The sequence below is a fragment of the Eleutherodactylus coqui genome, chromosome 6 (assembly GCF_035609145.1).
Source record: "Eleutherodactylus coqui strain aEleCoq1 chromosome 6, aEleCoq1.hap1, whole genome shotgun sequence".
Lineage (NCBI taxonomy): Eukaryota > Metazoa > Chordata > Amphibia > Anura > Eleutherodactylidae > Eleutherodactylus > Eleutherodactylus coqui.
The window spans coordinates 146875758-146890350 of NC_089842.1; positions in this window are offsets into that span (position 1 = coordinate 146875758).

Consider the following 14593-nt stretch of genomic DNA (forward strand, 5'->3'; position numbering starts at 1 on the left):
TCTCTTATGACTCTCCAACACACATGCACACTTGAGCATGCGTGTGTTCTCTGTAGGAAGAGGGGAGAACACATGCATGCAGAGAAGAAAAGGGTCAGGAAGTTGAAATCAAAAAGGCAGTTCCTTATCTCTCCCAACATCTGCTGTCAGAGAAGAGAATCCCCCATTTACATTGGAAATTCGACGGGTCCCACCAAAATCGGCAGGTTTGACAAACTTATATCTGATGTTTATGGTAAATGTCCTATGTTTAAAAAAAAATCATTTTAGGCCGCTCTCACACATTGCGCTTTTTACCGCAATGTTTTGAACGCCGCAGTAATTGTGGTAAAAGGCTCCCATTGTTTTCAATGGGGCCCTGCAGACATGAGCTTCAACGCCGCAATTTTCGAGCGCTGTCTGCTCTATCTTACTGTGTTTTGCGCTTTTAACACACCTCATCACCCATCCCAATGATAGGGTGCGGTAAAAAACGAGGCTGGACTGCGTCTGAAAATGGTGGTAAAATTGCAGCATTTTGTCGATGGTATGTATGAGAGTGGCCTTATTGTTATACTGTTTGTATTATATTTTACATGATTTTTTTATATGGGCATTGTATACTTAGATCTACATAAATAGCATCTAATGGGTTTCAGATAACAGGAATTCATTGTAACAACTTTATTTTTTGTTGTGCAGTCCTCACCCCATCTCCATTGTCCTAGTAAGAAAAGAGGGGTCAGTCAGCCCTTCTATCAGCTTGCCTCCCACTTCTTCAGTCATTATTTCAGGCCATTGAACTTGGCACACAGGCAAGTGTGGAGCAGCAGAATGGGGTATAATGAGGCTGCCAGTCTCATGTGCTACTTTAAACAGACTTTTGTTTCCAATTCTTCCAGGTCCTGCTTGTGTGTGGAAGGGTCTGTCAGGCCGTCCTCCCATACAATGAGGCAGCATGAGGGGCAGCAGTCTATGCAGCAGCTGGAGTGTGAAGACTATTCAAGGCTGGAGGGTGTAAGCGTGTGTCTGGGAAGCAGGCGTGTGCGGTGGACAGGGGTGCAGAAACCATGAAATTCCAGGCCGCTGTTTAACATTCTGTACAACACCAGGACAATTATATCAACTACTTCTAAAAGTTAACTCAGTAAGAAAGCAAAGCCAGATACACTGACAAGAAAACTTTTGTGGCACGAGCCGGCACTTGTTTTTTTGTGGTTAGGGCACATGAACACTGGCATTCATTGCTCGGCTTTTCCCGCTATTCTAAGCTATACCTCAGAAGTGCCACTTAGCCTTAGGGCTTAAGTATACAAGTAAATTTAAAGGGCCACTCTGGTGATTTCTTTCATTCATTATATATAGTAACTGATCCCCCATATATATATAATTTATATATAAGTTGGATAAGTTGGCTATTATTACCTGGCATGGTTATTTCTTTCTATCTGAAAATTCCTGGAGTTCTTTACTTCAGGTTGGTCAAGTCATCTCATTGTGACCGTCTGAGACTTACTTGACTTAATGTTCTCTCAAGAAGTCACTTTTTCAGAAAGCAGAATTCCTGTTTGATTATATTACATGGACTGTACCACACAAGCTCTTTACAGGAAGGGGGTAGGACAGAAATTCCTGTCACAGTTACTGATAATGATTAGAGCTATAATGAAGGAGATGATGGTTCATGCTTCCTCACTGTACACTTATCGTCTTTAGCTTATTTAGGTGAATATAGAAAGTAATAAGAATTACAGTGTCCTCCCAGCAGGCATAGATGGTACTGGCTCTAGCTGGTCATGTGATGCTGTGGTAATGCATCATCAGTAGAAAAAAATCTAAACATCAATATGCTGCCTGATAGGTATCAGACAGGAGGCTGCACTGTATGGAAGTGTCTGCAGTATACATAGAAGGCATCCAGAGTGATAAACAGGTGATGGGTGCACTGATGGAAAAATGTGTTTTTGCTGGAGTGTCTCTTTAAGATCTGTATGGGTTGCTGATAAATATAGGTATCAAATGTTACACAGGTAATATTAGTCTATGGGCCAGTAGCTTACATTGAAGAGAAGACATTCCATAGCAAAGATCAAAATGTGCCCTTTCTTAATGGGGTTTTCAGACTTAGTAATTTTATATAGTTTTAGGCTCCCCACGCCCAAAACTATACAAAATCAATATACTCACTCATGTAGAAGCCCCTGAGGCAGGTTTATGGGATGTCACTGATGACATCCCTGCCAGCCCCCTCTTGACTACAGCGGGTAAACAGAGATCAGCCAGCGGAACGGGAGAGCAGTACATAGTGGGAGATAAGTATTACTGTTTTTTTTTTTACAGCCAATATGTCTCCCCATTGTTACCAGTGTCAGGGGTTCCCGAAAAACCACTTTAAGGCTGGGTTCACACAGGGCAGATTTGTTGCGATTTTGCCGCGGTTTTTCCGTTGCGGTATTGCCGCAGAAGCAGTTCTTCAAACCGCTTCAAAGGACATTTTTTTCTTGCGTATTTTCCACGTGGAAAATCCACAAGTGCTTTTTTTCACTTTTGCAGCGGATTTTGCTGCGTCCATAGAAGTCTATGGACAAAAAAGCACTGCGGAAAAGTCAAAAGAATTGACATGCTGCGTCTTGAAAAACCGCGCCGCAGCTGCATTTCCGCACTGCAGAAGTGCGGAAAAAATCCGTCCTGTGAGAACAGCTTTTTGCCCAAACACATTTGCACTGCATTGCACTGCAAACGCAGCGGTTTTGCCGCACTGCGGATATGCAACGGCAAACCGCGGCAGAACCGCAGCAAGTCCGCCCTGTGTGAACCCAGGCTAAGGCCTAATGTCCATGGCATATAGTGCATCCGCAGTGCACCAGCTGCGGATCTAAGCTTTAGATCCGCATCGGGTGCACTGCGAATCGTGTTAAAAATGATTTTTTAATAATTGCGGGTGGTTGCGGATTCTGTGTTTTCCGCACTGGTGTACGTGGACGCACGTGGATTTGAATTGCGGATTCCGCGTGGAAATTAAATGAAAAAAAATTGGAAAAGAAACCAAACCACTTCCAAGCCTTTTCCCCACCTCCCTAATTACTTCTAGCCTTCAACTCCGCAGCAGATGCGCAAATGCATTTAAATGTATTTGCGGGTCGCTGCGGATCCGCGACTCTCATAGACTTCAATGGAGCAAGATCCGCACGGAATCCGCAATGAAAATGGAGCATGCTGCGATTTTAAATCCGCGCGGATAGTAAATAAATACTATAAAATCAAATCCGCGGACCTAAAATCAATCGCGGAAGCTCTATTTATTTCTATGGGCAGTGAATCCGCGCGGATTCCGCAAATAAAATCCACCTGTGTACATTGGGCCTAATGGTTGCTTTGATTCCTTTCCCCCACATCACCTTACCAACAATGCAGTTCCTCTGGACAGGAGAGTACTACACAGGTTCTTACTTTTCAGTAGCCAAGATAATAGAATCAGCCAGAGTTGGGCACCTGTCTCCAAAGGCCCCATGGCAGCTTCATGGTCTCCCTCTATGGTTTGTAAGTCATTGCTATTGGCTAATCCTGACATATATATTTATATGCAGGCCATGCAAAATATCTCAGCATGGTCCATTTACATGTTGTGTGTAAGCTGAGCTTTGACCTACACATTAAAGTGGACCTGTCACCTTTAAACTAAGTTGTGGTGCTGTTCGTGGAGGTTACAGGGAGCTGATCGATGTATTTTCTATACTCCCCCACTCTCCCGATCCCACATTGTCACCCTCTAAAGTCTGAGTACAGCACTAAAATCTGACTCTTCTCACATTGCTGTGCACGCGCTCCACCATGCAAGTCTATGGGACTGTATGTTGATTTTTCTTTAATTTATTGAACACATTGAATCCGCCGTAAAGTTATGTGATCGCACCCAATGCTTATTGCGCGCCATGTATACAGCAATCAAGAAAACAGAGACAGTATTAAACAGTCTATGACCTCCGTATGGGATGTCCAACTGTCTCTGACAGCCAGCTCTTCTCTCCTACAGTTGCACAATTAGTCCTTGCAAAGTCATAAGAGGATAGGACGGACGTTTTAAGACTTTAGTGGTCAAGAAGTGGTTAAAAGCAGAGATTCAAGTTTGAGACTCCATCAATTTCTCTGTACCCATGTTGGCACATATGTGTTTGGCTATACTGATGGCTAGGTTGCTTGCTGTTCATGAAACACAAGCATGATTAGCATAGTGTGTCCTTTTTGAGACCCCTGGTTCAGAAGGTCTCCATAATCACTGAGATGCCAATGACTATAATGACCAAATGGTACATATATGCAGATGTAAATGTGCTGTGACTTGCAAACTTTTGAGAAAGACATCAGGGAGACTCCAGAAAGACGGAATAACACAGACCCATAAATAAATACAAATTCTCCCAGATGCCCAAAACCTCAGACCAGGCACCAGAACACATACAGTCCCTAGACAACCTAAATAAATCCATTACCCCAGGACCACACTTCCTAAAAATATAGACCCCAGACCAGACTCCCACCTGTTTCCAGACACCACAGCAGACTCAAAAGTAGAGCCTCATTACAGACCCCAGAGCTGATCTCCACCTGTTAACAGGCCCAAGACTAAAACCACCCCAGTCTACGGATACGAGGCCACCCTGTATACAGACAACAGACCAGACCTTTATAGACCCCAAACAGTTTGAGGTTTATATAAAGGAATGGTATGAGATCTGTATACAGGAAGGTCAATCCTTTACAGACCCCAGACATTCAGTTACCGCTCCCTGTTCCTGTCCTTACTTTTTCCATAACTTCCATTAATTTCTATGGGAATAATGCAAACCCTGTAGCGATGCCATGCTCAGCTGTTTCAGTAATCCTGACCACTCAGCCACCTTGTATACAGTGGTGTTCCCATCACGGCCATGTCTGACTGGGAGGGAAACACCCCTTTAAGTAATGCCCCTTTTATGCAGGACGATTCTCAGTTGCCTGGGTGAATGAGCTGGTGACATCATCAACAACTCATTCGCGCTCTGGCAGTGTGTTTATACTGCGCAAATCTTGTTGAGAACCGTGTAGTTCTCGCTCACTTGTTGTTTAGTGTTTCCCATTTCTATGTGAAGCACTGAATGATCCCTGTATAAGTCTCAGAGCCGGCGCCGATTTTTATGCCGGCTGAATCTGAATGTCGAACGATTCTCATTCGTCGTTTCGTCGTTGTCCATATTTAAACCGAACGATTATTGTTCAGTTTCTCTCATTTGTACGATTTTCTGAATGTTCTTCAGTGTAAATGCAGCATAAGGGCTTCTACCCATTAGCGTTTTTTTAACACTGATATCGCTGTGTTTTTTTCAATGGGACTTTCAAATGTTAAAATCGCATGGCACAAAAATCAGCGATTTTTGTGCAATGTGATTTTAAAATTAGAAAGTCTAATTGAAAAAAACGCAACAATATCACAGCGTTAAAAAAAACGTTAGTGGGTAGAAGCCCTAAGACTGTATTCACACTGGCGATTTTCCTGTGCAAATTCTGTCTGATTCCAAGAAAAGCCTATTCATTTGAGTGGGTTAAGTCACACAAGTGATTTTTTTCTCGGACTGATAGTCTAAGTTTGAAAAATTGCTGCATGTCTTATTTTTGTGCGATTGACATGATGTTATAGCAAGCTTTTGAACCTACCCAGCCTGAGGAAGAACCCTAAGTAGGTTCAAAAGCTCGCTATATCAACATGTATTTTTGCTAGCCATTAAAAGTTATCATATCTACAAGATTACTTGGTTTCTCTTACTGAGAGCAATCACATTAAATTGTACTGGTATGAATTAAAGCCTCTATCTTAGTGCATAGCTGCACTCATAACTCTAAGGGAATCCATGCTGAAATCTGCCTGGACTCAATGTCTGTATAGAGCTTGATGGGAGTCTAGGAGGTGTAGCCTATACAGTAATGTATAGTAGGAAAACACAATTAGGGAGGGGAGGGGGGGGGGGGGCTGACTGAAAGCATGTCAACTTTCTCCAATAATGACCAGCTGGATTGTGAACGTAGCTCTGAAATATGATGTAAACTGTAACTTATGATCAGCACAAGAAAAGTCACGTATTTACAAAGTTGCTACAATTTGTAAAAGTTACTACATTTTGTAAAATAGTTATCAGGTGGCTATACCCTTCAAAGCGGAATTCCTCATTTTGTTATCTCTGCCATGTACTGTTTTCGAAAATGGATATAAATGTATTCCCTTTATTATTACTTATTGATTTAATGATTAAAAGACATCATGCTGGAACCAAGATAGCTGAAGGCAGAATATCCCTTTAATGCTCTCTGAAGCTCAGTATGATTTGAATTTTAGGCTGCCAATAGAGATGAGCGAGCACGCTTGGTTAAGGCAATTACTCCAGCAAGCATGGCTTTTTTCGAGTAACTGCCTACTTGCCCGAAAAGATTCGGGGGGCGGTGGGGGTGAGCAGGGGGTTGCGGGAGGGAGCGGGGGGTGGGGTGGGGGGAGAGAGAGATCTCTCTCACTCTCCCCTCCGCCCCCCGAATCTTTTTAGATGAGTAGGCAGTTATTCGAAAAAAGCGATGCTTGCTCGAGTAATAGCCTTAACCGAGCGTGCTCGCTCATCTCTAGCTGCTCATATTTATTTCCTGGAAGTTGCATTCTTTCAACATGTTTTATATTGTTGCACTTGTTAGAAGAACTCAGTGGATCTAAGCTCTATGGACGGAGCGACAAGTCAAAAATCAAAGTCAAAAATCATCCGTAAAGTCAAATCCTACAATAAGCATAAAGGGTTTATCTGAATAACTGAGCTCCTCAATCCCTTCCCCTTGTCTTATAAAAATGTTGTCTAAATAGGATGAATTAAAGTCCTAGTGCATTTTTCCAGTGACCAGAAAAGCCGTGTGTCTTTCAGTGAAAGAATGAAACATTAATCAGCCTCCCCTCTGACCCGCTCCCCTCAGACACACGGCTCTCGCACATCATACGCCCCACTGGCCGTGAATAGCTACCCCTGTTGTAAAGAGGGTTGTAATGAGGGTTGAACAATATTGCCACCTGCTGTTTCTGGAGTAGGCCCATAATGTGCCACACCAGCAAGGGTGAATAGGTCAGTACCAACATCCAGCTGCCTACCATCCTCAGGGAAATAACAATTAGTTCACAAGTAAAAGTTCACATGCCGTCTGCTTTACAAAACAGGGAAACAATTTTGGGATGGCATGGGAAACCTGTAGGTGTCTTGATGGATGGAAGGAGTGTGGACAGAACTCTTGGTTTTGCACAGGTTTTGTCTTTGGTCTTTTTTACATTGAAGCGTTTAGAGCAGAGATGAATTTAGTGTGGGTCCTTGTGTATTTGGAGACTTCAAAAGGACTCTTGACATTTCAATTGTGGAGAGAGTTAGACTTAAGAATTACATTTACACATCATTTACACACAGGTCGTCATTATTGCACTATGCAATAATCCTCAATAAGGGCTCCTTCACAGGAGTGTATGCGGATATGCGCATGCTTTAGCGCAACACATTGTACTGTACTTTTTGCGCACGCAGAGCATGTTCATATGCGCGAACAACACCCCCACCCCACTCCCTGATTTAAAAAGCTACATAGCCTAATGAATGCGCATCTCCCATAGACTTCTAAAATAGAGCATGTTTTATTTATATGCGTGCACAAAAAAAAGAAAATGTGAATGAACCCATTGAAACCAACGGTTTCTATTCTCTACGTATTACGCACACAAATACTCGCACAAATGCCCCTATTACACGGGAGGACTATCAGCTAAATGATCTGCCCGAGCGGGTGATGTCACTGCTAGTCGTTTGCGCACATGTAGAACGTTTAGACAGGAAGATCATCGCTGAGTATCGCTCACTTCTTGCTAACTTTTCACTCAGCGTTTCACATTCTATGTGAAACACTGAGCAGGGAACGTTTAGACGCGGTGAGAAGTGAGCGAACCAGTGACAATTTTGATGCTGGTTGAAAGTGAGCGACAAGATGTGACGATTATTGTGCATTTTCGTTCGTTTGAAAGAATTTTGCACATTAACGTCCCATGTGAATTTTGCGCAATAACATCCCGTGTAAATCCCGTGTAAACCCTAATAGAGGAAAAATGGCAGGTACAGTACAGCATTTATTGCTCCTAGGCACTGTGACACTATTACGCAGGAAGTGATATGACGACTTTATTATGTGGGACCTGTGGACCACTATTATATGGTTATATTACTTGTATGAAGACTGTATAACACTACAACTTGGGCATGGTAGAGCAGTTTTATATGGACATGACAACACATTTATGTGGTGATATTTCAATAACTACGTAGTGGAGTCATACATGTTTAATTGTCAGTTTTTCCTCAATAACATAGAGGCATATCCTGGATGACCTGGAAGCTATGTCTGGGACCTCTACTTAAAAAACAATGATGTCAAATGGCATTGCATTTAATAATAACCTGCTATATAGAAGCTATGGACTATCTGTATAGTGTAGTGAGATGTCCATGCTAAGCATGATTACATTGTAAAGGTAGGGGTACTAGTTGATCTCATGTCTCAGGCCAAAGATGACCCCTTAGCCCCATTAGAAGACACTATTATTATAAATAGCACATACGGTAGTAGGTGGGGGTCCTGTTACATATCCATTGGGGCCCAGGAGTTCAGGTTACTCTTATAAAGTGACCCCTTTGAAGAGGCTGTAGGGCAACTACTCCTTAATGTTGAACTTGTTAGGGGCTAATAAGATGCTCATGGCTCAATGTGTAGCCACTGGCTCCCTCGGACAACAATCCCTCTCACAAGTGACACTTCTGAGGGCTCTCAGTCTCTGAAAGCTATCTCTCTCACTCTTGCATGTACACATGGCAGTAGCTTTGGCTCCACTCCATCTTAGGCTTCAATTACTTTCTCTCTACCTCTGACTCAGTCCCCCAATGTGCTTCTTGGTGTGTGACTGGGTCCAGACCTTCACTGATGCTTCATCGGGACTCATGCGGTGGATCTGGGAAGGTGAGTATGGGGTCTTTATGGGGTGCAGAGTCCGCCACGACCGTGGGCATGGGGCCTAACTGTGTACAAATAGTAAGATGGAACAGTACCTCTGCAGCGCCACCTATTGGAAGGTGGCATTCCTGCAAGTCAATTTTATAATTTCTTTTAAACATATCTTGCTTACAATTCCCACTCATTATAAGACATGTTTAAAAAGTCTAACATTGACTTGCAGGAATGCTGCCTTCCAATATGTGGTGCTGCAGAGGTATTGTACCATCTTTCTATTTGCATATTTCCAAGAGGAGCATGGATGGCCCTATAAGTCTTCTTACACACCTTAAGGAGAAACAATACCCTCCCTAACATATACACAAGGTGCCCAAAACACACAACTATATGAAGAAATCTCAGCCTCATCTATAGACACTGTGATGCAGTTCTTCTGTCACCCCAATGTCCACCATCACATCAGCAAAGGGCTCCAGAACTATGTCTTTCTCTGACTGACAGCTTTTCCTGTAGGATGATATTCAAGAATGCCATCCTGATGGGTACTGGTGTACTATGTCGCCACCGGAACTAAGGGGTGGCAACATAATACAGCTCTGTCCAAAAGTAGTAATGCCCCCAGCTTCTGATTGGCTGGGAGGGTGTGATTGGCTGGGGGCCCATCAGCGGTAAGGCTGGGTACTGCGATGGGCTGCCCTCTGAAGTAGCGGTGCTCACCAGTGTGGAACAGCCCATCATGCGCTGTCCCCAGCTTCAGTGGAAGCGCTCACTGACAGCAACTCTGCTCCACTGCCTTCAGCAGCTGTCATGGGCACTGCTGCCGAGAGGAGCATGGTGAGTGAAGTATCCATCAGCGGCCGCATCATCCCTCACTCCCGCTCCAGAGCCGGCAATGCAGAAAGGCACCGTCCATAGGGTGATGGAGCACAGGGTATAGATGGGCAGGACTTGTAGCGGGAGTGTGGAAGGGAGGCCACTGGGGGGGGCAAAAGGGGTGTGAGACTTTTGCCGTGGGATGGAGGGTTAGGGTTAGGAGTCATTTCACAGTTAGGCTTACATTATTAGTAAGCCTAACAGTGAAACTACCCCTAACCCTAACCCTCCATCCCACGACAAAGGTCCTTCCATGCTGCTGTTGGCCCTCTGAGCTCTGCTGGGTCGCCACCCAATCGGGAGCTAGGGGTGTGACAGGGGTCTTCCTCGATTTCAGCCCTGTCGATCCCTAGCTTCCGGTGGTGTAAAGGTACATCAGTACCATTCTGATGTTCACCAGCTCTGACACAATGCACCAGGATTTGACAGATTTTACCCTAAGCACAGACTCACATAGCCCTCTGAATCCTGTAAGATTAGTGCAGTGCTGGAAGTCAAAGCTGTTTTAGGTCTGCTGGCATTAATCCCTTCACTACCCTAGATCACCACTGGATAGGTGATAAATGCTAGATTGCTGGAGACCTCAGATTCCACCAAAACAGAGTACTCCACCATTCCCCCTAGCCTTTGTCTGCAGAGTTTAAAGGGGTATACTCATCTCTGCTTTTCATGGACGAGATGGTAAAACCCAGAAGCTCTATTACAACCATGTGTTGGAAAAAGCCGAGTGCCTAATGCTCCGCTCTTTTCGTAGCTCTCTTTGAAGTGAATGGAAGCTAATGAAACAGCATAGCACACCGCTCCGTGCTGTTTCCGTAACTTGTGCTACAGAAACAGTACTGTGCCACACTGTTACTATAGCCCCCATTCACTTCAATGAGAGCTGCAGAAAGAGCGCAGCGCTAAGTGCTCATCTCTTTCCCTAGGCTCCAGCCAGGTGGCTAGTAGCCATGGCAGCGCTTTCCCATCTTGACTATGAAAAGCCGAAATAGGAATACCCCTTTAATGTTTATTCATAATGAGGTTTAACCAAGTTTTCCCCCTGTCTTTTCATTAAAAGTCTATGACACTGATGTAAACGGCCAAGCACAATAGTCATCAGTGGTGGTCCCACCAATCTAGAATTTATCACCTGTCCAGTGACTAGGTGATAAATGCTTCTGACTGTAATATCCCTTTAAGGCGGGTCTCACTTGACTGCATTTAAATTGTCAATTCAGCAATCGTATGATCCACGGTAATACGCTGTTCAATCAAATACATTGGATTACGCAGTTCTTTTCACATTAGTGGATCAGAATTACGTAATCCACTCAGGAAAATAAAACGCAGTATATTTTATTTTCCTGTGGAATTCGCGACCATAGAGCCCATTACATTGCGTATGGGTAGCAGGTACCTGCTTCAACCTTAAGCGACGGTGCAGGAAATATAAACAAAAAAAAAGTTTACTGTGCATGCATGAGTACGTGGTCATATATAATACAATTACGTGGCCGTTCATAGGGTAATGCCCAGGCCTGCATACGCTGTATGGGCCCGGCCTAACTATCGTAGGGGTGCAAAAAAAATCTATAGGTGGCCTTGTATAAAAATCCGAAGGTAAATGTTTTGGAACTGGACATACATGAGTAATCTTTAGTTTGGGTCATACGAAATTTGTGTTATCCTTGAACTCTTGTCTTTTTCCTCCAATGTACATGGGTTAAATAAATACTATTGTGTAAAAAATAAAAAACAAGATATACAGCTATTTTTGCTGTACATCCCCATATGTCCAGTAGAGATTCATCTATTCTATGTAAGTAATGGATGTGAGTAGATTTTATACAGACAACTTCATTGTTTTGTTTCCCCTGCTTACATTGCTGTAGGTTCTTATGACTTTTTTTGTAATTATTTTTTTACTTTAATTTGGTTTCATTCTCCAGTTTTGCTGAGTCTTGTTTTCTGGTATCTTACCTTATTCTGCACATCCTTAGCTGGTTTCTTATTTTGGCCCTATGTTGTGTACTGCTACCTGTACCTCTAAAATTGCTGATGCACAGCTCAAAGTCTGAACACCAACTGTTGATGCAACATCTGCTGTGGTTCAGAATAATTTTTTTAATAAGCTCGGGTATTGTCTTTAAACAAGTTGCATTTTTGGGATTTCCATAGTCTCCTAAAGTATTTTTTTAGTGGTTTCAGTATACTTTGATGAGATAAATAAGATCCTTTGTCGAAAGTCATCGTGTTTTATTACAAGGGTTTTTCGTTTCTGTTTTGGAAACTACCCATGAAAGTTGTTCGGCATATGAAACTATTTCCAATGTAAATTCCAAGTTAATATTTCTTTTATAAATGCACAAAAATGTACATTCCCAGAAGACATCTTCTCCCTTATTAAGGTAAGGTTCCTATTTGGTATCATTTACAGAAGTCGATACCTATTACAATTTTGCCCCTTCACACTGAAAGAGGCACGATTGAGCTGAGTGGGTGTAATGACCAATAAGCAATATGGTTCTAAGTACCATCTGGGGAGCAATGACTATAAACAGCCTCTTAGTGTTGAATGGAATGGTCTTTTTTCTTCCATTAGTGATTCTTGTGACTTCAAGTGGTAAAAAGGAGAGAAAAAGAAGAATAAAACAGTGAAAACTTGACAATGAAAAATGATAATTGTCCGGAGATAAACAATAATACCACCTGCTACATTTGTCTCTTGCCTCGTCTGCTCCAGGGATCTTTGCCCATCCTAACTTTCATGCGAATGCAATGCCGCACCATACGCAACAGCTGCCCACATGCCAGAAAAATTATACAAAGGGTTACTGACTGGTTTGTGTTAGTTTTCCATTTCTGTAGTATGAGGACATAGTGTGGAGTTGTCTCCCCCTCCATCTACATATCCATGTTGCTCTTTTATTAATTTGCATTCAGGCAAGGATGAAAACTTGGGCCCCTAGTGACAGCGCTCCATGGGTCTCCTTACTTCAAGTTCACTAGCCTGAAATAATGAGTGAATGGAAAGGGGCAGAACAAGGCTCTGGCAAAGCTTAGCTTCTCAGTATTCATGGCTGGCGGACTTCTCCACCCTCCCTCTCTCGCTTTACCCCAGCTCCAGTCTTCTATAGTCTAACACAATGACAGTTTAAGTAAAGAGCCCTTTGACTAAATTGTGCTCATGAATACCAGTAACCAATAACACTGGACTAAACAATGAGGGCACTGAGCTGTGTCCAACTGTGATGGGTTGACTAGGTCATACGTCTCTGGAGTTTCTGGTACTCCCAGGCATATGTTCGTAGAGGAAAGTGAGGAGGTCAACCGTATGTTCCACAGGTTGTGAGTGTTTAACTGCTTTATAATGAGGGCTGATGTATGTCCTTATGGGGCTCTAACGTGTTCCAAACTTAGTGACATAGTATGTAAGGCCGAAAAAAAAAATATGTCCATCTAGTTCTGCCTATTCCCCCCCCCCCCCCCCAATGTTGATCCAGAGGAAGTTATCGTTCACTATGTTGGGGATGTTTATCTACTCAATACTTGGTTGAAATATTCCACAGTAATAGAAATGGAAATCATTCTCCTCCATGTAGCTACTAAATTACACTGATTGTCAAAAAAAATCAAGCAGCTAGAAGAAGTTGTCGGAATTAAAAAAGCTTTGCTACTAGGGGTGACTGTCTTATGTGACGGCCCCCTAGACCATCACACCAGCAGCAGGGGCAGTGTGCCGCTCCATACTAAAGGCAGGATTGAGGCGCTCACCTCTAGGTCTCCAGACACAAACATGGCCGTCATTAGTGCCCAAACTAAACCTGGATTTGTTGCTGAAGACAACCCTGTTTCACTCCGTAGCTGTCCATTTTCATCATTCACAACACCACTGCAAACGATGGAGATGGTGGGTGTGAAAGGCAGTACATGTAATGGGTGCTGTGAGACCAAACATTTTTCAGCCAATCACCTGGAAATTGTTCTGACAGACACACAGGGGTGTAATGATGGTACCACCTGTCTCTGGATGGCGGACAATGAAAAAGTTGGAGCTGCTCATGCTTTCCGGATCATCAGACGCTTCTATCTACTGGTCGTTTGTCGAGGGCATTCTGAGCCCATTGCCTTGTGTAGTGCCTTCTTGCATCCACTGGTCTGAACACCTCCTAACAGTCTCGTCGGAACGGCCCAGGTGGCGACAATTCGTTGATGCGACCATCCATCTTCTCCCATTCCAATAATGCTCCCCCTCTCAAACTGTGTTAACTAGGTGAAATCTCTTTAATTGCGTCATAGAGGCGGGCTAGTGGTCAACAAGCTCTACACAAACGGAAAAAGAGGTCACTACACACAAGGAGCCTTCTATAGACCACAAGTGGAACCACTTTTAGAGCCTCAGGTGGCAAGACGAATGGGGCAACGTACCCCCGCAATGAGATCACAAAGTGCTGTTTGGGCTGTCATGGCAGCCTGGGACTTTTTGAAGACCACAGGGCGGTCAAGTACTTCTGCTTATTAAGATGGGCCTGTGGCCGGGCCTAATAGAATGCCTTTAGAAATACTGCAATACTGAATTACTGCAGTATATGGTATAAGCGATCAAAAGATCGAAAATTCAAGTCCCCTTAAAGGACAGAAAGGAAAACAAAAATATGTGTAAAAAGTCTTTTTATTACTGCAAAAAAACAAAGGATATTAAAAGTTTTCTCAG